This window comes from Jaculus jaculus, assembly GCF_020740685.1.
Source record: "Jaculus jaculus isolate mJacJac1 chromosome Y unlocalized genomic scaffold, mJacJac1.mat.Y.cur SUPER_Y_unloc_3, whole genome shotgun sequence".
Taxonomy (NCBI): domain Eukaryota; kingdom Metazoa; phylum Chordata; class Mammalia; order Rodentia; family Dipodidae; genus Jaculus; species Jaculus jaculus.
In genome coordinates this window covers 984,657-1,005,548 of record NW_025423388.1, presented here as the reverse complement: position 1 = coordinate 1,005,548, position 20,892 = coordinate 984,657, and the positions used below count along the sequence as shown (strand labels likewise).

Here is a 20,892-nt window from a genome sequence, read left to right as displayed (position 1 = left end):
TGGTCGCGGAGGCTGGGCGACGCCTCCGCTCGCGCAGCTCTCCGTTCTCACCGGGAGACGTTCACACCGGAGGTGAGAACCCTCTAGAAGGCGGAGGGCGGAGAGCACGTGCACAGGGACGCGGGGGAAGCACTGGCGCCACCCGCTGACCGGAGCTGGTAATTACAGTTTCTGTGACTTCAGCCTAGGAATTCAGTAAGCAGCCTGCCCGCTGAACCCTGAGAGTCGCAGGAAGCTCATTTACCTTAGTCCAGAACGCAGACAGTGCACAGAAAACGCGTGGAATTACATCATTTCTGTCAAAACACACAGACAGACCTCTCCATAGCCACAAATAAGGATACGATATCTCAGTTACGCAAAATTCAATGATGAATAAATTAAGAAGTTAAAAGTAAATCCAATGAAAACAAAGGGTACAAGCAGAATAAAACACATCAATCAAATTCAAACAAATCAGATAAAGCTATATTAAAAACAAATTTAAAGTTCAAAAACAAAGAGGGCCGAGAGATGGTTCAATGGTTAAGGTGCCTGCTTGTGAACACCAAGGACCCAGGCTCCACTGTCCAGGTCCCACAGCAGCCACATGCACAAGGTAGACCATGCCTATGGTATATTTCTTTTGAACGCCTAGAGGCATTGGGGCGTCCATTCTCTTCCTCCTCCACTCCCTTTGTCAATTATAAATAAATGAAAAGTTTTTTTAAAAAACACAAAAGCCCGGGCGTAGTTGCGCACGCCTTTAATCCCAGCACTCAGGAGGCAGAGGTAGGACGATCGCCGTGAGTTCGAGGCCACCCTGACACTCCATAGTGAATTCTAGGTCACCCTGGGCTAGAGTGAGACTCTACCTCGAAAAATCAAAAATAAAAAAATCCAGAAAAGAAGTCTACTTGCAGAACTGTGTAGGACAAAGATGCAATTAATAAATAAGTTAACTTTTGTTACTGTTAATAATTTATTGAATTTGTATGCATATAAAATTGTACAACTTGAGCCACGCGTGGTGGTGCACACCGTTAACCTCACCACTAGGGAGGCTGAGGTAGGAGGATCACCATGAGCTCAAGGCCACCCTGGGACTACATAGGACTTTTCAGGTCAGCCTTGGCTAGAGTTAGACCCCACCTCAAAAAATATATATATATATTGCACACACTTGAGCTTGAGCCTGGCTGGCTTGCAGCTGGGGTAAGCTGGTGTTGCTTGCTAACGTAATCACAGGGGATGGGAATGTTTCCAATGGGAGCTCACTCATTGTCCAGGTCTGTTCTATTCCAAATCACAAAGGACAGTAGAGGAGAGGTGCTTTATTCTAACTCAAAGTAGTTTCTGCACAGGATGACAAGGTGTTGCAAACTCTCTTCCATACTTATTTTTTCTTGGAGGGAATGACCAGCCTCCATCAGTTGAAGGCCTCTGAGGCCAGGGCCCATGTTTCAGAACACAATAAGACACCTGCAAAAGAAGAACTGAAGACATTATGAAGATATCAGATACAGCCTAAATACAAAGCAAAGGAATTCAGCTGTCTTTGAGGTGACCAAAGGAGAATAATGTTGATTTTGTACTCAGCTGCCAGCTTCAGCCCTAACCAGCAATGAATCATCACTCACTCTCACTGGCCTTGTCTCAAATAAGATAACTGATGGACAATTTAACCATGAAAAACTACAAAGCCAACCAGCAGAAAGACAGCATATCATGAGTCAGCACAGTCCTGCGGCAGACAGGCATTTATTATGCTGCCTATTTTCACATGTAGATTTAAATGGTGATCATAAAAGCAGTGGCAAAGATTCCCATCAGACTCAAGTTTCTGATTCAGGAGTGTGCTTCAATTACAAAGTGAAATTTTATCTCGACATTGTCATATGCCATTGATAATCCATGGCCCTACCAGAAGAGTTGAAAGCCTATGACCCACTTACTTGCCCAGCTGAGTAAAGTTCTCACATTAAGCAAAGGACAAGAGGCAAGTTTTGGTCATGCCATCTTGAATTCTTCCAGCTCAGATCTCAGAGGTTCTGCTGCCCAGTTTATCAAAGAGAAGTTTCTCGACCTTCTGCATTCTTACATTGACACAGAAGTCAGTGGAAGTCAAGAAAGAGGCTTCCAGGATACAGCAATAGAGGTGCTGTACTTCCTCCTCACCCTTCTCCTCCTTGGGAAGAAGGGAGCCTGTGGAGTTGCCCAGGAACAGATAGATGCTCTTCTTACAGAGCCACACAGAGATATTCCCATTGAACATTGCCCGGTGGTGCTTGCACCACTTTTATACCCTGAAAAATGGGCCATTCTGATGGTCAGGATCTTGCCTGATTCTGGAGGGGTCACTAAAACGTGATGGAGAAATTTTTCACTGATTCCATGCAAGATGTAGGCTATGGCTTTTGTTGGAGTACTGAAGAATGTTGCAATATGATCATGCAGTTCGGTGTCTGGGTGTTGACAGCTGCTCGGGACGCCCGGGTTTTGGGAATGATGGCTCAAGCTCCTTCACAATGAACAGATGGTGTTCCATTACAGAGTATCTCTACTTCTGGCAGTGGGATCGGGAGTTATGGGAAAGATAAAATTGATGGAACACAGGCGCACACATGGGATGCCAAAGTCCTGATTGACATTATTAAAGACCTGAACACTAGTTTGAATTTCAAGGAACTCACTTTTGAACTGGCCCATCCTGGATTTCAAATTCATGATAGTAAAGGACTTCATAAGGTAGTGTTTGGCATTGGCATGGTAAGGTTTGGGCAGGGAAATATTCTCAGTGGACTTCATATACAGACCTTGGAAAAACCCAAAAGGCCAGTTCTCCTTCATTACCCATTCCCTGATAAATCCAGAGATCTTCTGTTTTGCTGACTGTGCATGTCATGCTGTTGCCACTGCCATTCTGAAACTACCACCAGAAGATGATGATCGAGAAGCTGCCACATGCAAGAGTTTGGCTTTGATTGAGTCTCTGCTGATGATTGCAGAGTTTGGACACTATGAGCAAATTAAGCATCTCTTAAGCTTCCCTATCAAACACTGTCCAGACATATGGGTATTGGCATTATTACAAATCAAAACCTCTTGGCACACCTTACACCATGAACTCATCTCCACTTTGGTGCCAATTTTCCTTTAAACCATCCTAACTGTGCCATTATTTTGCACTCTGCATGTCATGGGCAGGGACAGTCTCCAACAATTTGCCTACTTTTCATGCATGCAATAGCAGAATGGTATTTGAGAGGGGAGCAGTATGACCAGCCCAAATTGTCTTGAATACCTCACATGGCCCAAGACTTAAAGGCCTTGTCAATGCTGCTAAATGGCACTCTGTTTGCTCACTGCACTGGCTTCACATCACGAATACCACATACTTTACAAGTGGCTCACAGACAAAATAAGAGAGTGCAGGGAGCCTTTTATCCAAGCATGCATGATGTTTTTAAAGAGAAGGTGGCCTTCTATTTTGGATGGAATTGCCCCAGAGAAAGATCAGCCCCAAAGTGCTCAACTTCCTACTGAAACTCTGGCAACAATGTTATCATCTCTACAGGCTTGTGCAGGAAGATCATCCTCACCTTGGTACACAATTGTCACAATGTCATGGATTAAACCAGACAGCCACCTCCTGGAGTTATGCCCAATGGTTGCCTTCCTAGTGCTAGCAGCTAAGATGCCATGTCTCCTGTTTAGATTTATCCTCTCGCTGGAATGGCATCTCTAAATACAGCTGGTTTGGCTACCCCTCACACCCAGACTATGCATGATTTCCCTCCAAATTTGGGTTCTGCGTTCAGTGCCCCTCAGTCAACAGCAAAAACATTTCCACTTCTTTTAAGCCAAATCAAACAACTGCATTCAGTGTCACTGGGGCCCTTGGACTTCCTGTAATGAATAACGGTCCTGTTGTACAAAGGAAGCTGGGCACCACTGGAATCGACCAGCCTATATTCCAGCAGACTAAGATGAAACATTCGGACTTATCTCAGGTGTGGCTAGAGGCAAATCAGCACTTTGTAAAGAGATAGATGAAGAAGCAAACAGCTGTTCCCAGGGAATCTATACTCACCCACCACACCCAACTGTGTCTGCTGATGATGTATTATAAATGCTGCTGAAAGTCTAAGATTCTACCATGACATGGGAATGAGAAGTGTTTGACTGTATACTAAGAAACTTGTTTGAAGAGAATGGGTTTTCCCCAGTACCCTTATAAAGAATTAAAATAACAGCCTTCCTATTTGGTTGTATTGAAAAATTGAAAAAGGACCGGTCACTTACATGGCATTGAGTGTGGCCCTGTGACATGTTCGTGAAGCCTGAAACAAGCCTTTTGGATCCAAAATGTATTCTTTTGGGATTGCTGCACTTGATAGATTTACAAATAGACTGAAGGACTATCCCCAATATTGTCAGCACTTGGCTTCCATCAGTCACTTTATGCAGTTTCTACATCATTCCAGGAGTATATCGAGAAAGGACAGCAGTCTAGAGATCCTCCTGTGAAAATAGAAGGCTCTATCACAACCCCTGGAAGTATTTATTGCCCTGCCTCAGGCCCAGGCTAGGCCCAGGTTCCAGCAAAAGCTCCCCTTGCTGGTCAGGTTCACACTGGCGTTGCCACATCAACAACCACCACTGTTGCTACAACAGTTTCAGTCTCCCAACCAACAGGAGTCAGCTATAAGATATATGTGCCACTTTCTATAAATACTACAAATATTGATGCATTGCTTGTAGCCACAAATCAAACTGAGAGAATAGTAGAGCCCCCTGAAATATTCAAGAGAAAATGGCTTTTATTTTTTAACAAACTCACAGTCAAAAATGACACAGTTGTTTAAATCGCTAAAATGGACCATGAAGGAAGAAGTTAAGACTTGAATTTCACCATATCTACTTATGAAGATTGTCAAACTTTCACAGCCTGTATTCAAACTTTCTTAGCATATTGAAGAACCTGGAGTTTAAGAAGCTGGTTCCTAATGAATCCTGCAGAAATCTGAAAGTGTTCTTGTCCACTGATAAAGCTCTGGCCAATTTCACATATTGTTCTTTGATAAAGAACTTGGGACATTGGCTAGGAATGATCACATTAGCTAAAAACAAACCCACCTTACACACTGACTTGGATGTGAAATTTTGCTGCTAGAAGCTTATGTTAAGGACGACAGGAATTGCTCTATGTAGTGCCCTTTGTTGCCAAAGTCTTAGAGTCCAGCATTCATAGTGTGGTGTTCAGGCCACCAAACCCTGGACAATGGCAATAGTGAATGTGTTAGCTGATCTACACCAGGGACAGGACTTAAAGTTAAACGTGAAGTTTCAGACTGAGATGCTTGAGGGATTGAAACAAAGAGATAACCTTATAAATTAGATTAAATTCTGTGAGACTGGGCATAGTTGGCATATGCTTGTCGTTCCAGCACTTAAGAAGTAGGGACATGAGCCAGGCATTGTGGTCCAGACCTTTAATCCCAGCACTTGGGAGGCAAAGGTAGGTCATTTACTATGAGTTGGAGGCCACCCTGGGACTACATAGTGAGTTCCAGGTCAGCCCAGAGTAGATTGGGATGCTACCTTGAAAAACAAAAAACAAACAAACAAACAAAGAAGTAGGGGCAGAAGTATGAGGAGTTGAAGGGCTAGCTTCAGCTTCATAGTAAGTTGGAGGCCAGCCTGGGCTACATGAGGGGTTAACTAAGAAAAACAACACAAAAAGAACAACAAAACAAAAGAAATGATCAGTGTGTATGAGAAACTATAGTTATAATAATATGCCACCCTTTGTGAACATGCATGTGGCCCCTGCTATTTACTGGAAATGGAAAATTAGATTTACTGGGACGAAAATCAAGCCATCTCTGGGAAAGCCTGAGTTGGGAAACATTTTGTATGGCTTTCTTTTTTTGGAGAGTCATATCTTTAAATTTTGATGCCCACAGAGCTGTGCCAAAAGGGGAAGCCATCCTCCTCCTGCACTGGTGAGATAGCAACATAAAATAAGTTTACTTTCAATGAACAAACATTGAGTTACAATAGTCTCTCTCTTTAAAAAATTTCATTTACCCATTTATTTAGATTTATTTATCCATTTATTTATTTCTTTTGCTTATTTATTTATTTTTATTTATATATTTATTTTTGCTGTGGTTGGAGGGTGCTGGGAATTGAACCTGGGGCCGGCAAGTTCATCTAAAAAGCGTTCTTTGCATAGAATGCTTTTATTTGAAAATTTTATCTTAGAAGATTTAATCATGCATACTGTCTAAAGAGACTATAGATATCCTTTATACGGTTCTAAGGGGTGTAAGCTTAATGTGCTGGATCCATGACCAGCATCAAAACAGGAAAATGATAGAATATACATCTGAATATATGGACAATAATGCACCGTGCAGTTAAACTTCAATCTATATCATGTTCTGTGCACATATTTAGATAAAATTGTGTCTGTGGACATTTATAATTGTATAAAGGTTCAACGCCTGAAACTGGTGATGAAAACCATTCCCTTAAACCATTTCCTATTTTTTAAATATTTTATATACTTAGAGAGAGAGAGAGAGAGGAGAGAGGAGAGAGAATGGGAGCACCAGGGCCCCCAGGCACTGCAAACAATGTTCAGGTACATGTGCCACCTTGTTCATCTGGCTTTACGTGGGTATGGGGACAAAACATGAGTCACCCAGGAAAGTGCCTTAACCTCTCAGCCTTCCCTGCAGTCCCCATCTCCTATTTCCAATATGTGTTTGTTTCTACCTAATGTTATTTATAGGAGATTTGTAAAGTTGACATTACTTTCTGTTTGTTGAAGGGTAGGGGAGGCTGGGTCTCCCGTAACCCGGGCTAGCTTCAAACTTGCTACATAGCCAGGGTCCTTGACCTCCTGCATCCACCTCCCATGTGCTGGGATGACAGTGGTGAGCAGCACTGTGCCTGGCCTGAAACTTTAGGTATTTTTGGAGTACTGAGTTTCAAATTCAGGATGGGTATCCAAATACAGACCCATGCTGTATTTTTTAGTTATTTGTTTATTTGAAAGAAAGATGGAGAAGAGAGAGAGAGAGAGAGATTGAGAGAGAGAGAGAAAATGAACATGCCAGGGCCTTAGCCACTGAAAACGAACTCCAGAGGTGTGGACCACCTTGTGCATCTGGCTTCCATGGGTCCTGAAAAGCCTAAGGAGCCGCGTTTGAGTCTCCAGATTCCACCTAAGGTAGATGCACAGACACACCAGGTGACCCAAGCACACAAGGTCGTGCACGCATCTGGAATTCCAGGGCAGTGGCTGGAGGCCCTGTTGTACCAATATCTATCTCCCTCTCTCTCTCTCTCTCTCTCTCTCTCTCTCTCTCTCTGTAATAAAAAATTTATCATATTATTTTTAATTATTTAATTGGAAGCAGGGAGAGAGAGAATCGGTGATCCAGGGCCTCCAGCCACTGCCAACAAACTCCAGATGCGTGCACCACCTTGGGCGTCTGGCTTTATGTGGGTTCGGGGAAATCAAATCCAGGCCATCTGACTTCAAAAACATGTACCTTTAACCAGTGACCAATCTCTCCAGTCCATTTATTTATTTATTCATTTGGTTCTTTGTGGGTTTGGGGGCAGGGTTTACATGGGAAGTATGGAATTGAAACCCAGACCTGCAGGCTTTGCAATCAAGCACCACCTCTTAACACTGAGTATCTCCCCGGAATTCTCATCCATGTGTTTTAGGAGGCATAGAGGATACAGAGTTGAGGTAACCTGTCACTCTGGCCCAGGCCTACCTGGAATTCACTATGTAGTCTCAGGCTGGCCTCAAACTCATAGGGACCCTACTACTTCCTATGCCACCATGCCCAGCTCATCCATCAATTATTACTTATTTATTTGCAAGGAGAGAAAGAGGATGAAAGAGAGGAAATGGGTGCAAGAGAGCCCCTAGCAATTGAAAACCAACTCCAGACACATGCACCACCTTGTGCATCTGGCTTTATCTGGATACTAGGGAATTAAACCCGAGTCATTAGTCTTTGCAGTCAAGCGGCGTAACAGCTGAGCCATTTCTCCAGCTCCCTCTTTCATCACTTTTACTTAGTATCTTCTATATGTCAGTTATGGAAAAGGAATCCAATTCATTGTCCTTATACAGATGTACAGTAAGCATGTGTATATGCTTTCATTTTGTTTTATTTTTATTTATTTATCAGAGACAGAGAGAGAAAGAGGCAAATAGAGAGGGATATAATGGGTGCACCAGGGCCTCTAACCACTGCAAACAAACTCCAGACAAATGTGGCCACCTTCTGCATCTGCTTTTATGTGGATCCTAGGGAAAAAGAAAAGTTTTCATGAGGATTTCATAGCATTTTCAGATAACATATTGGGGCATCTGGTTGAATTAAAGAAAATAATGTTTAAAGCCCTGTGTTTTAACCATGCTTTTCATTTTAATAAATAATATGAATAGATACATCTCTAAATCAATTTTGTGGATTTAATAAAAGATGTGATTGCCCATGAGATATAAATACACAGTAACGTTCGCAGATTCATTAATTAATGTTTTGCCTTTGTGCCTTTTGAAAATTTATAAGGGGCTGGAGACATGGCTTACTGGATAGAGTGTTTGCCTGTGAAGCCTAAGGAATCATGTTTAACTCTCCAGGTCTCACCCAAGCCCGATGCACAATGTGATGCAAGCCTGCAGGATCGCACATGCACACAAGATGGCACATCGCAGTGGTTCAGAGTTCTGTTACAGTGGCTGGAGGACCAGGCATGCCAATTCTCTTGCTCACTCACTCTCTCTGTCTCTCTCTCTCCCTTACTCCATCTATGTCTCTCTATCTCTGATAAAAATGTCTAAAAAATTAGTAATTAATTCATGATTTATTGTGCATGGTATGTAATCCAAGTACTCACATGCTAACAAAGGAGATCAGGAGTTGAGGTTTCTGAGGCACATGAGTTCATGTTTATAAAAAAGAAAGGAAAGGAAAACACGCTAGAGATATGGTTTAGTAGTTAAGGCACTTGCCTGGAAACCCAAAGGACCTAGGTTCGATTTCCCAGGATCCATGTAAGCCAGATTCAAAATGGGGTGCATGTGTCTGGAGTTCGTTTGTGGTGGCTTGAGGGCCTGGTGTACCCATTCTCCCCCCTGCCCTTGGCTTCTTTCTCTCTCAAATAAATAAAAAAAAAGTAAAAATTAAATCAACAAGTATGCTTAGATAATTCAGTTAAGTAATTCCCTAGAAGGGAGTGAAATAAACTTTTCTTTCAAAATATCCTGAAAAGGGACAAACTTGTCTCAAACACCATCATCCATTATGCAGTTTGTTGTGGAAAATATTTGATTGTATTCTCCAGGACCTATGTAAAGGCAGATGTGCAAAGTGGTGCATGCATCTGGAGTTTGTGGCAGTGGCTGTAGTCCCTAGCATTCCCATTCTCTTTCTCTATCTGCCTCTCTCTCAAATAAATAAGTCAACTTTTAAAACGTATTATTTTATAATAAAAAATTACTTGAGAAAGAGAGACGGGGTTGGATACATCAGGGCCTCCAGCGACTGCAAACAGGCTCCAGACACATGCACCACCTTGTGCATCTGGCTTTAGGCTTGTACTGGGGAATTGAACCTGGGTTCTTAGACTTCACAGGCAAGTGCCATAACCACTGAGCAATCTCTTCAGCCAAACAGACTTAATGTTGCATTCTAAGATGTTTGATAAGAAATTCTAGAAGCCTTAACCTACCAGATGCCTTTCTGTTGTTGTACTTGAGATCCAAACTTGAGTGAGCAGGCTCACTCCAATCCAAGGCCAAGAAAGCTTGAACACACTAGTTCATGTATCATCAATATGGCTGCATGCAAGCCCATGTAGTGGGAAAACATGAGGTATCTTACCTCACTTTTCAGAGTATCAGGCACAACTGGTAGGGAATGAAAACCATTGTAAAAAAATAGAAAGAGACTGACACCAGGCCAACACCTGATGTCCGGATGTACTTATTCTTCTTTAAAAACTACTTTATCTATTTGTTCATTTGAGAGAAAGTGAGCGTGAACGAGAAGGTAATGAGTGTGTCAGAGTCTCCAGCCATTACCAAGGAATCCAGACACATGCGCCACCATGTGCATTTGGTTCTGTGGTTATTTGGAAATCAAACTCGGTTATGTATGTGTAATTTTGTATTGATGTACAAGGATTGGAGTTTCCAACTCAGTGGGACCCAGCAGGACGGACACAGACACAGGCTTCTTGCTCAGTTAAATTGCAAAACAGAGCTAGAGAGAAGGCTCGGCAGTTAAGGCAATTTCCTGCAAAGCCTAAGTACCCAGGTTCGACTCGCCACAACCCTCGTAGCCAGAAACACACAATTGAGGGCATCACAAGGTCGCACATGCCCACTAGTTGGCACAACCGTCTGGAGTTCAATTGCAGTGGCTGCAGTTCCTGGGAGTGCCAATTCTCTCTCTTTCTCTCTCCCTTTCACATCACATTAGGTAGTCTGTTGGACTAGAATGAAAAAACTTTCAAAACAGACTCAGGAAGGAAATATATATGTAGTAGCTCTTTTGGAAAATACACCAAGGATGAAAAATATATAATGGTTCCATAGAACAGGGAAAGTGGAACATTTGGGGGAATTATTGGAGCCATTGTGTAGAACAGTGGGAAAATGGGCACTTTTCTTAGACTAGGAAGAAAATGGAATGGTTATATGGAATGGGGAACAAACCAGGGGTCTGGAGAGATGGTTTAGCACTTAAGGTGCTTGCCTGCAGAGCCTAAAGATCCAGGTTAGATTCCCCAGTACCGACATAAACCCAAATGCAGAAGGTGGGGCACGTGTCTGGACTTTGTTTGCAGTGGCTAGAGACCCTAGCAGGACCATCCTCTCTGTCTCATAAATAAATAAGTAAAATGTGTGCCACGTGTGTGATGACTCACCTCCTGAGGTAACTTCACTTACCAATTAATTGCATCTTACCCCAGACAGCTAGCAAAGAGACGTTTCAATGTCCCCAACACAATGATGTGATGTGGGTTTGAAGTGATGGAAATGCCATTTTGCTGGATATGAGGATCATCTGTACTGAAATGCCACACCACGTCCCAGAGATAGGTGGGATGGATGGCATATGCCAATTACAGTATATCCTTCTTCAAATGTAGCCTCATTTAACTTACAAATACTGAAGTCAGTGAAGAATTTTTCATTTCTCTGTATGTCCAATATGTTTTCTGTTCTTTTGTTTGTTTTTTCGAAGTTTCACTTTAGAGTTTCACTTTAGCTCAGGCTGACCTGGAATTCTCTATGTAGCCTCAGGGTGGCCTCAAACTCATGGTGATCCTCCTACCTCTGCCTCCCAAGTGCTGGGATTAAAGACCTGCACCATCATGCCTGGCTTCTTCTTTTTTTTTCTCTATTGAAGGTAGGGTCTCACTCTAGCCCAGGTTGACCTGTAATCCACTGTGTCATCTCGGGTTGACTTCAAGCCCACAGTGATCCACCCAACTCAGCATCCCAAGTGCTGATCCAACATATATCTTAATTTTATACATACGTCAGAATGTGTGTCTGTTAGTGTATCTTGACAAATATATATATATGTAAATATGTATATATATATGAATGTATATGTATATACATATATATATGTATATATACATACATATATATACATGTTATATATATGTTGTATATAAAAATATTTAGGTATATATAAATGACTCACATTTTTCTTTTTGTTTTTTCATGGTAGGGTCTCAGTCTACCCAAGGTTAATCTAGAATTGTAGAATTCACTATTTAGTCTCATGCTGGCCTCAAAATCACAGTGATCTTCAAACCACTGCCTTGTCTTAAGTACTGGTAATAAACACATATTCCACCATGCCTGGCCCAACATGTATCTTGATTTTATAACCACGTCATTTATGTAATCACATATAAGTGTGTATATATGTATGAGAGAGAGAGTATTCCTATATTTAGGTATATATAGAAGACTCACACTTTTTCAGGCAATAGAATGTCCCCACCCCTTTATTATGAGAGGGAGCAAGAGAGAGAGATTTAGCAGATGAGGGCCTTCAGCTACTGCAATCTAATGCTGATGTGTGCAGAGCCTTGGGAGCACGTGCAGTATCACACACTTGCATCACTTTGAGAATGCAACCCTACCTCGAAATACCCCCCCCAAAAATTCAAATGTAGATTTAAGAAATGTTCAGTGGGAAAAGACCTTGTCAAGGAACATGAGAACCCGTGTTTGAATTCTTGGCACCCACACTAAAAAAAAAAAGTCTGAGCATCAGGATGCACTCTGTTAATCCCTTGTGAGTCTCCTGGCACCCCCATTCTCCTCAGAGCAGCTCAATGGGACAGGAACATGCATCTCTCTTCCTTACGCCTCCTGCCTCTAATAATGGTCCGAAACCAAGGCAACAGGCAAAGGAAACAATTCCTTTGTTCAATGACACAACATGTTCAAAATTTGCTTATTATACAAATGTCTGGTTATATTTATTTTTTTTATTTTTTTTAATTTTTTTATTTATTTATGTGAGAATGACAGACAGAGAGAGAAAGAGGCAGAGAGAGAGGGGAGAGTGGACACGCCAGGGCTTCCATCCACTGCAAACGAACTCCAGGCGCATGTGCCCCCTTGTGCATCTGGCTAACGTGGGACCTGGGGAGTCGAGCCTTGAACCGGGGTCCTTAGGCTTCACAGGCAAGTGCTCAACCTCTAAGCCATCTCTCCAGCCCTGGTTATATTTATGAAAGGTGAACAAGACAAGCTGATTCCAGGAATGTCTACTAGACTTGGGTTTTAGGTTTTTTTTCAATTTGTTTTAATGTGACATTGACTTTTTGAACATATTTATTTTTTTTTTATTTCAATTTGCAAGGAGAAAGAGAGAGAGAGAATGGGCACTCCAGGGTCTCCAGCCACTGCAAAGGAACTCCAGACAAGTGTACCACATTCTACATATGACTATGTGTCACCTGGGGATTCAAACCTGGGTCCTTTGGCTTCATAGGTAAGGCTTTCAGGCTCTGAGCCATATCCCCAGCCCCTTTGAACCAATTTCTCCTGGATAAGTAATATTTCTACACGTGCATGGAGTGCACGAACATAACTGATACCCATTCTTGACATGTAATGGCCAAGTCTGAGTAAATAACACCTCCATGCATTCCGACCGTTACCACTGCTCTGTGCTGGGAGATGTCATGTGCTTGTAGTGTCTTTGAATGGGCATCTAGTGTTTAGGAGAATATAGACGCCCTTCAGTATAAGTGTTGTATTATCAGTCTCATGTTTGCTTTGTTACCAAGACTAGAGTTGGGGACAAAACAGTGTATGGAGAGGCTGGTCATATTCCTGAATGGTTAGAGATGCTTGCTTGCAAAGCCTATTGGACAGGCTTCGGTTCCACAGAACCCAAGTAAGCCACATGCACAAGGTGGTGCATGTGTCTGGAATTTGTTTGCAGCAGTTAGAGGGCCTGGAGCACCCATTCTCTCTCTTTGTGTCTCTTCTTACACTTTCTCTGCTTGCAAATAAACAAACAATATAGTTGTTTTTTTTTTTTTTTTTTTTTGAGGTAGGGTCTTACTCCAGCCCAGGCTGACCTGGAATTCACTATGGAGTCTCACGGTGGCCTCAAACTCTCGGCGATCCTCCTACCTCTTCCTCCCGAGTGCTGGGATTAAAGGCGTGCACCACCATGCCCGGCCAATATTTTTAAGTGCATGGAAATAAAGGACACTGCCCATATTCAATGTTATGTGACCAGCATCTTGGTATATTCATGATAAAATATGAAAATTTCTTTTATATTTCCATATTATAAATCTACTTTTTAAAATTTTTTTCCAAAGTAGGGTCTCATTCCAGCTCAGGCTGACCTGCAATTCCCTAGGTCATTTTAGGGTGTCCTCAAACGCATGGCTATTCTCGTACCTCTGTCTTCCTAGTGCTGGGATTAAAGGCATGCACCACCACCCCACTTCTTACTTTGACGTTTTTCTCGCCTATCTTTCGCTCTTCCTTTCTTCTACATTTCCTCTTCCTTTCTCTTCCCTTCTTTCCCCTTCCCCATCTCCTTGATTCCTTCCTTATTTCCTTTCACTCTTCTCTTCCCCTCTCTCCCTTTCTTTCTTTTTTTTCTTTCTTTCGTCCTTCCTTCCTTCTTTCATCCCTCCCTCTCTCCTTTTTTTCCTTTACTCCTCTCTCTCCCACCCTCCACCCCCTCTTTCTTTTCCCTCTCCATCCCTTCCTCCCTCCTTCTTTCCACACTCCCTTCCTCTTTCCTTTCTCCCTTCCTTCCTCACTCCTTGTCTTCATCTGTTTCCCTCCTTACCTCCTTCTCTTTCTCCCTCCTTCCCACACTTTCTCCATTCCTTCCTTACTTTCTTCCTTCCTCTCTCCGTCCTTCTCTATCCCTTCTTCCTTTATTCCTCAGCACTCTATTTCCCTTCATTCCTCTCCTTCCCTCCCCCTTCTTTCCTTCCTTCCTCCCACCTCTGTCCCTTCCTTCTTTCCCTCTTTCTCTGGTAACTAAGCTTCTGTTGTTTTCCCTGTTGTTGCATCAGACTAAAGCAGGTTCATGATCTTCATGACAGGGGAACTAAGTAACAAAGCAGGAAATAAATCTTCACCCCATTACTGGGCCTCCTGGAGTTCTTTTTTTAGATAGACAGACAGACATTTAGATAGATTGAATGATAGATAGATAGAGTTGGCACACCAGGGCATCAGCCACTGCAATTGAATTCCAAATGCTTGCATCACCTAGTGAGCATGTGTGACCTTGCTGATGCCTCACCTCTGTGCTCTGGCTTAGGTGGCTTCTGGAGAGTTGAACCTGGGTCCTTAGGCTTCACAGGCAAGCATCCTAGCTGCTAAGCCATCTCTACCACTCTAGTTTTTTTTTTAATATTTCAAGGAAGAGACATTAATAATCTATGAATTCCATACTAACGGGGATAGTGTGATATTTCCACACATCTGCAACTCTGGGGGCTGCAACGGGTGGCACACATTCCTCTATGGCATGATCTAGGTTGCTGCATTCTTTGAGGGTTGATAAGTCGTTTGAAAGTCATGTGCAGCATGACCTCCAGGTGGGATTTACCTGTTTTGGTGGAATGCATGTGGGTTGGGGAAGGAAACACATAGACCTGAACAGTTCCCGGTATTGAAGTTGTGCATCAGGCTGGAAAGATGGCTCAATAGTTAAAGCACTTTTCTAAGAAGGATAAGAACAGAGATTTGGTACCCCACAACCCACATAAAGCTTGATGCACAAAAGGCGCATATGTCTGGAGTTTGTTTAGTGGCTAGAGGCCCCAGTGATCCCATTCGCTCTCTCTCTCTCTCTCTCTGCCACTTTCTCACACTCTAATAAATAAATACATTTTTTGTTTATTTAATTTTTTCTCAATTTTTATTAACATTTTCCATGATTATAAGAAGTATCCCGTGGTAATACCCTTCCTCCCCCCCCCCACTTTCCTCTCTGAAATTCCACTCTCCATCATATCCCCTCCCCATCTCAATCAGTCTCTCTTTTATTTTGATGTCATGATCTTTTCCTCCTCTTATGATGGTCTTGTGTAGGTAGTGTCAGGCACTATGCAGTCATGGATATCGAGGCCATTTTATGTCTGGAGGGAGCACGTTGTAAGGAGTCCTACCCTTCCTTTGGCTCTTATATTCCTTCCGCCACCTCTTCGACCTTAGACCCTGAGCCTCAGAAGGTGTGATCGAGATGTTACTCAGTAATAAATACATTTTAAAAGGAATTATCAACCACGAAAAGAGCTATGTTGTGAATTCCCATTCTGATTCTTTCCTATCATATGCCTTCCAAAGCAGAGGCAAATTTGCTGGTAATTTCACATAATTCATGCCATTCTCTAAACTGTGGTCATTGCTTGAAGTTTCACATGCTTTAATCACTACCACTTGCTTCTACAAATGTGAAAGAAAGCAATTTTTTTTACTATGAACAACAACAAAACGCAAGAATAAGTAAATAATTTTCTTTGTTTAATTATAGAGAGTGTGAGAGGGAGAGGAAGAGCGAGAGAGAGGGAGAGAGAAAGAGAGAGAGAGAGAGAGAGAGAGAGACAGAAAGAATTGAGGCACCAAGGCCTCAACAACTACAATCAAAATCCAGATGCTTGTGCTTCCCAGTGGGCATGTACAACCCTGCACACTTGCATCACCTCTGTGCATATGGTTTACATGGGATCTGGAGAGTCAAATGTTGGTCCTTAGGCTTCGCAGGCAAGAGCCTTAACTTCTGAGCCACCTCGCCAGCCCTAAAGACAAATTATAATCAGCTTACCAGTGGATTGAAGGACATGACTTGTTAGTCGAAAAAACATCCATGAATCACTGTGTCCAGGAAATTCAGTTTCACCCATTACAGCCACAAAGAGAAAGAAAATGCTAAGATGGTTTTGTTCCTTAGATTAATGTGAGGATTAATAATGCAAAGAAAAGGTGATGATAGGGGCTGAAAAGATAGCTCAATGGTTAAAAGTGATACCTTGTAAAGCCTAACAGCCTAGGTTTGATTCTTCAGTGCCCAAATAAATATATGCACAAAGTGGTGCATGTGTCTGGAGTTTGTTTACAGTGGATAGAGGCCCTGGTGTGCCCATTCTCTCTCTCTATCTCTCTTCTTTCAAATAAATAATAATTTTTTTAAATAAGGAGGGGCTGTAGCGATGGCTTAGCAGATAAGGCACTTTCCTGCAAAGCCAAAGACCCAGGATTAATTCCTCAGGACCCATGTAAGCCAGATGCACAAAGTGGCACATGTGTCTGGAGTTCATTTGCAGTGGCTGGGGTCCCTGGTGTGCCCATAATCTCTCTCTTTCTCCCTCTTTCTCTCTCTCTCAAATAAATGAAACTTCGATGCATGTACCACCACACCAAGCCCTAAATGCATTTTAATGCTTAAGGGTCATAGTTTGTTGGGGAGAATCTTCTATAAGAGCAATGCAAACATCTTCAAAAGCAATAGCAGGGCTGGAGAGAGGGGTTAGCAGTTACGGTGCTTGCCTAAAAAGGCTACGGACCCATGTTTGATTTCCCAGGACTCACATAAGCCACATGCACAAGGTGGTGCATGCATCTGGAGTCGGTTTGCAGTGGCTGGAGTCCCCCATGCACCAATTCACTATCTCTATCTCTCCTTTTCTCTTTGTAACAAACAAATAAAATACATTTTAAAAGAAAGCAAGAATGGCTTCCGGTAGTGATCACTCTTTTCTCTCTCTTAATGACTAAATTCTTGCACAGGTCATCTATGAATCAACCTATTCCATTTTCAGTCACACAGCACCTTTAAAGTCCATGTGAATCTTCATCTCTTAGCCTGCAGTGCCTCCTGCCTGAGTTCCAGACCTCAGGTTCATAGTTTCTTTAAGATATTTCAGAGCAAACCTTACTTGGCTGTGGCTGCAGATGAGAAACAACTGTGCAGTGTGTTGGAAATGTGAGTTGAAGAGACCTCAGGGTGGCACGGACATGAAGGCAGATAATGAAGTCAAAAGGTTGAGCCAAGGAGTGATGGGTCCCCTGCTCACCCAATAAATTGAAAGAGAGTGGGCATAATCTTCAGGGAGTTGGAGGGACCAGTATAGCAAATAAAAACTACTGAGATTTATTTCAAAACACTCACAGAAACTGAAAGAAAAATCATTGAACATTTTAAAAAAATTATTCTTTAGCCTAAGGCCGCGATTGTGCTAATGTCAGATGTTTCTTGGCTCTCTGCTAATGACATTCATCATGGTTAAGGTTAGTTTAAGATCTCCACATGATGTAGGGGCTCGTGCATTACATTGAGGAATGGTCAAAGATCACAAATAACAAATCAACGTCCTTATAGCCATTTAGCGTTTTTCATTTCAAATATATATGGTTTGTGTTTTGAGGTAGGTTCTCACTCTAGCACAGTGTGAGCTGGAATTCACACTCTGCCGTCTCAGGCTGGCCTCAAACTGATGAAGAGTCTCTTGCCTAGGCCTCCTGAGTGCTGGCATTAAAAACATGTTCCACCATGCCCTATCCATTTCTGATGTCATATATATTTAAAATTTTTCCCAATGTAGGGGTTTAGGGGCTGTTTCTAATTTCCTAAATGTGTGCTCCACCAGCACACCTTCCCAGCATCTGTGTAAAAATCCCAGGCACGGTGGTACACACTTGCCATCCCATCTCTAGGGAGGTGGAAACAGGAGGATGCCTGGGGCTCACAGGCCAGTGTATCCCATTTGGTGAGCTCCAGTCCCATGAGCAATGTTGTCTCAACAATAAGGTGAACGGTGTTCCTAAGAATGAAGTCTCCTACAGCTATTGTGGAAATCAGTGTGGAGGGTCTTGAGACAGCTAAAAATAGATTTACCATATGATCCAGCTATCACACTCCTAGGCATATGTCCTAATGACTCTTCTCACTACTTTGGAGATACTTGCTCAGCCATGTTTATTGCTGCTCTATTCACAATAGCTAGGAAATGGAGCCAGCATTGATGTCCATTCACAGAGGAATGGTTAATAACGATGGGCTATGTTTACTCAATGGAGTTCTAGTCAGCAATAAGAAAAATGAGGTTATAAAATTTGCAGGGTAATATATGGATCTGGAAAGGATTATACTAAGTGAGGTAACCCAGGACCAGAAAGGCAAATATTGCATGTTCTCTCTCATATGTGGATCCTAGCTACAAATGTATACAGTTATGTGTGTGCTGGAACCAAAAATTGGTAGCAGAGGCCAGTAAGCTAGAAAACGTCTGTAAGGGAGGGAAGAGAGGAAAGGACTTTAGAGGATGTCATTGTATATATTTAAGGAGAAGAACAGACTACATGGAGGGGAAAGGCCTAAGCAAAGCTAGGGGAAGAGATTGTGTAAAACAAGGTGGGGGCAGGGTCAATCAAAATTCAAGGTATTCTGAATAAGGCATATGTAAAGCTACTTTTGTGAATAATGGCACATCAAGAAGCCACCCATTGTTACTAGAAAATTTTCAGTGCCACGGATGAGATACCGATCAGTGAATTGTTGTCCAGAGAGTTCCCTGTGGCCTCCAAAACACTACAATCTATTGCCAAGGCCCTTGGTTTCCCTTGAGAAACAGATGGTGAGATCATATTTTTAAAGACCTCACATAACTGAGCAGCAAAGTCAATGAGACATCAAGCTGGTACTGAGCAGAAAACCTTGTGTAGAGCAGTCAATTGAAAGCTGGAAAAGACTGCACTGCATGCAGCCGTATGGGAGACAAAAGTCATCAGCAGTGGGCTGGAGAGATGGCTTAGCGGTTAAGTGCTTGCCTGTGAAGCCTAAGGATCCCGGTTCGAGGCTTGGTTCCCCAGGTCCCACGTTAGCCAGACGCACAAGTGGGCGCACGCGTCTGGAGTTCGTTTGCAGAGGCTGGAAGCCCCGGCGCGCCCATTCTCTCTCTCTCCCTCTATCTGTCTTTCTCATTGTGTCTGTTGCTCTCAAATAAATAAATAAATAAATTAAAAAAAAAAAAGTCATCAGCAGTGAAAACAGTGTGCACTGGAAGACTCAAGTTTCACCAGAGAGGCCAAATAACTGAATGAGTGCAATAGTGTTATGTCTGCTCTGGGGGAAATGAACTGCTCTAGATTTGGACTGAAGGCTGGCTGGTACTGAATACCTAATCAAAAGCCTATAGCAGGGGAGGTCATGAGCCTTAGAGGTATAAAGCCTGCTTTCTCTGGATATATAAATGAATATATTATACTCACCAACTTGCCCTGAAAGCACTACACTTATTGTTCATATTCATATCTTAATGCTACTCTCACTTCTGGTTAGAGAAGCTTCCTTTCTCAGATGTTGATGACCACTTGATCACCCAAATATAAAGGAATGTGGGGTTGGACAGAAGGCTCAGAGGTTAAAGGCACTTGCTTACAAAGACAACCTGGGTTCACTTCCCCAGTACACATGTCACCCATATGCACAAAGTGCTACATATATCTGGAATATATTAGCAGGGATAAGAGGCCTTCACATGCCAATTCTCTCTCTCTCTCTCTCTCTCTCTCTCTCTCTCTCTCTCTCTCTCTCTCTCTGTCTCTCCCCTCTCTTCTTGCAAATAAATGAATACAATGTTCTCTTAAAATCATTTGTGTATTGTTTCACTTATGACATGTTGGCACAGTTTGAAATGGTAGCAGTCTTCATCAAACCCCAAAACTTTCCTTTGCAAGCATGCATACATGTTATATAAAATGTATTTGAACTAAACTTATTACGAGTTCATGTCAACCTCAAAATAAACAAAAGGCCACCATAAAATAAACCAAATATGCAGTATTAGCATATAAAAGAATGCATTATACAACAGGAATTTCAATAATTTTTGAATTTGAAGAATTTTAAGTCAAGTGATTTTATAACAAGATTTTGGGCACATACTCTAGCATGAATAAAAACCAAAAACATTAGGATAGGTTAAAAAGCCCCTAACAAATGGTCATATGCTTGTGTTTGGAAGCAAGTAACTTTAAACACTAAGACATCTTCCCTGTCTATATCCTGGCTTTGAATTCTCACTGTCGAGTACAACCAAAAATCATGGGCCAGAGAGAACAGTTGTCATAAGAGGACTGAAAAGTGGAAAGAGAAGAGAACACTGGGTTGCAAACCTTAGGTTTTCACGATGATATAACGATCATTTCTATATCTTTTTGTATTTTCTTTGATCCTACTTCATAAAAAATATGTACACTACACATAGTTAACCTGAAATATAGCATATTAAATGTGCACATATCCAAAAGAGGTTTATGAATTTTTGAAAATGTTATGGTGATCCCCAAAG

The 20,892-nt window shown here is 42.2% G+C and overlaps 1 pseudogene; it reads left to right on the top strand.

The window, feature by feature from the left end:
- Positions 1–1,603: 1,603 nt before the first annotated feature.
- On the top strand, positions 1,604–5,380 carry LOC123457213 (annotated as a pseudogene).
- Positions 5,381–20,892: the final 15,512 nt, after the last annotated feature.